At 43.5% G+C, this 3,912-nt stretch overlaps 1 pseudogene; it reads right to left on the reverse strand.

Annotated features, from left to right (window-relative positions):
- Window positions 1-478: 478 nt before the first annotated feature.
- On the reverse strand, window positions 479-2,156 carry LOC125756609 (uncharacterized; annotated as a pseudogene).
- Between the last annotated feature and the right edge of the window lie 1,756 nt (window positions 2,157-3,912).

Genomic DNA, 3,912 nt, shown 5'->3' on the forward strand with positions numbered 1-3,912 from the left:
ACATCCCTATCTCTAAAGCTCTTGCACGCAACATATGAGCTGAACAATTGTCAATAAATGCTGTTGCATGCATTGTATTATTCACACTTTTAAATTGCATGCTTTCAAAAAAAGGAGGATGGATTCAGTTATGAATGCTATAAATGCCACTGCTCCAGCCATCTGCCTACCAAAGCAAAAGCTGTAGTCGCCTTTAAAGTAAATAGAGCATGCAATGGGCAACAGCTGCCGCAGCAGCTGTTTTCGGCAGAGATAGAAAAAGAAAGCACAGGCTTCCATCAAATACTTCTTTAAGCCTGGAACTGGTGAGTAAATTCTTCTAAGGTGGAGCTGTGTGAAATGCATCTGTGTTATTTAGCAGCACCTCTCCCCAATTTTAACCTATGTTTACATTATACGTTTTCTGGCTGCCACATTCTTCTTTTAGGTCACCTGGAAAAATGTATCCGAGGGGTTCCCTGCATTAAGAAACACTTACCATTACTGTAGTCATAAACATTCCGCTCCTGCAGATGCTTCAAAGCACCTTCTTTTGAAACACCTGGTTGTGCCCACTGCCACGGACTTCGCCAGCTTTGCTGCAGAAGAAAGCCGTGAACAAGTTTCTTGCTCGTGCTGCATCAGTTTCGAAGTTCTTTGACTTTGTGTTCTCAAGGGCAAAAAACTATGTCACTCTGTTCTCCATCACTTCGTCTGGAATGCCTCGGCGCCACTGTCCTGCCACAACATTGCCATACATGTCCACGTGGTCATTGCATTTCTCAGACAATGGGTTGTGGACAGTGAGGAAGTTGTGGAGGACATAGGCAGTTTTAACAACGTAGTCCGCATGTTCGGGTTTCAAATTGACGGTTCGAAGAATGATACGCCATCTTGCTGCTGTGATGCCGAACGTATTTTCAGCGTATCGTCTGTCAAAAGAAAACAAATGTGTTTAAATGAACCACTGCTTTTATGAATGCAATTACAAGAACTTCGTCCACTAGACTACATTTAGGAGAACACTTTAATGCCTGTTGTAGGAGCAGATTTAAAGAATACCAGCGTCAAGAAGTACTACCACATGTTTTCACTATCTACATTAGTGCTTCCTGCAGTACATAATTTGATGGGTTATTGAAATACCCATTAAGCACAGTGCAATTTCACATCTGCATATAATGCTGCATGCAGCCAGAAATAGAGCGTGTTCTTTCCTTCAAAACACAAAGCTCTGTATTTTGTTTGCCATGACATTACTGGTGTGAGCTGGTTGTGTAGGAACAGACCACAGACACCAGCCATTAGGAAACCATGCAACCATTTTGACTTTGTTCGTGTATAATCTGATATGAATGTAGGTTTTGGGATAGTTCATTTATCCCTGTAAACAAACCAATGAAAGAAAAAGGCAAATTTATTAAAAGAGAAATGCTTCTTGTTCAGAAAGGAAGCATGGAACATATTCTAACCAGCTTCATCCATAACAACACAATTTAACAATTAGAAAACATAACACTCACAATAAAGAACTTCATCTGGCTTGCTCGCGTTTCCTTTCTTCAAAACGCAGCTCTTGTCACTTTCCTATCAAGAATGCTATGTCACGCTGATAATGTGCGCGTCGTTCGTGACCAGGAAGAGCTGGGACCGCAGTGATAACGCTTGGAAAGTATGCGAGCTGGACGACGATTATAGTTGTTTGGCAGGAATATTCCCCATATACTCGATTTCTTTTTTATGAGTGTAGCGCTTGTCCTGTCTACTTTACCTTGTGCACGCATCTTTTTCAACAGTGCCTTCATTTGAGGGGAAAAATTTGCAAATACGACTTCTTATACCAGGCTTCACCCATGAAATGTGCAGCATGTTTGCTGACCAGAATGACATACCTCGCTCGGCTCGACCTATAGTTGAATACCCTTCGCTCGTCCTCGGGGTGCTTTTGGAAATGGGCGCATAATGTCTCTTCGGCGCTGAAATGCCTCATCCTCAACAAAGGCATAAGGCACAGCTGTCCTTGTCCCAGGAAGCACACCAAGTGAGGGTATGTTGAGATTGCCATCAGTAAGAGCCTTGCCAAATTTACTGTTCTTAAATATGCCTCCGTCACTTTGCCGGCCCTCAGCCCCCACATCAACAAGAACATATTCGCAAGCGCTGTCAACGACAGCCATGAGGACAATTGAGCATGTACCCTGAAATGAAAAATGTCGAGTGCAGGCATGTGTTTGCAAACAGTCACTGTAAAGGTAATTTAAGACTCACGCTTAGGAAACAACACTTGGTATAAGAGTCCCAGCTGCAGGCAACGGCCTTAACCACGTGGGAGAGACGGATCAATCTCCCTCAATATATTTACAGCCATTGTAATGTGTACATGCAGAAATGCACAACAAGGTGTCAAGTTTGTCCGCAATATAAAATCCTGTCTGCACCCTTGCTGCAGATCATTGTTTAAGGGCTTGCAAAATTACTGAAAATTTAATGCAAATAAGTTGAAAATGTCACTTTTTACCTTGTAGTTGTAGTACAGACTTCCAGAATTTTTAGGGCATGTGCTTGCCAACTGCTTTCCATCTACGGCTCCCAGGCAGTTGGGGAATTGCCACCGAGTACAAAATTCATTGGGAACCTTCTTCCACACATCTTGTGAGGGTGTCTAGAATAGATGTTATTAGTCATTAATATTCGTACCAGTATAGCAGCTACAAAAATATAATGGTTCATTCACTTGCATAAAGTGATCCTTGAGACGCTCCCATATAGCTCGGCATGTGTCATGAATGCACTGTCTGGCAGTTTCAATACCTACACGATATGCTAGTGCTACTTGGCATATCTCCTGCCCGGAGGGCAGTAGCTGTAACGACAAATAAAAATACAAGTGGCAATCAATTAAGGAACCCGCATTTATGGGCACTTCATCGAGATAAGTTTGCAAAACATTAATTTGCTAGAATTTCTAGTTATATGCAATACAGTGCCAGAGTAAGCACTCGCCAATGAATATATTGAAAGGAGATGATCTGAAGATTATTACATTTATGCCACCTCGTAACAACCTAGTTGAGTTTTATTATGTTGTAGCGAAATTTGTGCAGAGAACATTTCAGAAACGAAAGTTAAAAGTAACACATTGCACAGCAGTCTTAAAAAAGTATTTTTCCATTTATACCAGAAACGAAATGATACAACAAAGAAAAACTAGAAGGACAGTGCATTTTTACATACAGAGCAGTGGCGTAGCCAGCGGGTAGCACACCGGGCCTGTGCCCCCCCCCCCCCCCCCATTTTTTTTCCCATTGGATACAGAGCAACAATGACACTCCGCCACACTTATCTGCCCTGACCCCATTACGGATCAAGAAGGTGCCCTCCCGCCCCCCCCCCCCCCCCGCGAAAAAAATTTCTGCCTACGGCACTGATACCGAGAATGCATATGCATGTCTTCCCCTGCTTCGAGCTGTAATGCAAAACCAATATGATGAGCAATTGTGCACATGTAGACAGCATCGCTTAGGTATATAGAGGCTGGGCCTCGGCCCACTCATAGCGTAGTTCAGCGCAAAAAACAGGCAACAGACGAGTGAGAGGACAAGGACACTCGTCTGTTGCCTGTTTTTTGCGCTGAACTACGCTATGACTGACTCGTTCCAACTCGCCCAACAAGCAACGTTGCTCGGCCCACTGATAATCAACTTATGATGGAAACACTACATGGCTTCACTCTGTGTTCTTTTTTTTACGTAGTAAAAAGTATAGTGCCCAAACATCTGCTTGTACCCGTGCAACTATTGCAGCGCATGCACAGTGCCCCCTAGGTAAGCAGTTTTCCTCACCAACCTCAATGTTATCGCCAGTCGTTCTCCAGGCTCCAGGGGCTTCCTGATGCAATGCATCCGTGTCAGATCCACAGCCACTAAGCTCAGT

Source organism: Rhipicephalus sanguineus, unplaced genomic scaffold (assembly GCF_013339695.2).
Source record: "Rhipicephalus sanguineus isolate Rsan-2018 unplaced genomic scaffold, BIME_Rsan_1.4 Seq283, whole genome shotgun sequence".
NCBI lineage: Eukaryota > Metazoa > Arthropoda > Arachnida > Ixodida > Ixodidae > Rhipicephalus > Rhipicephalus sanguineus.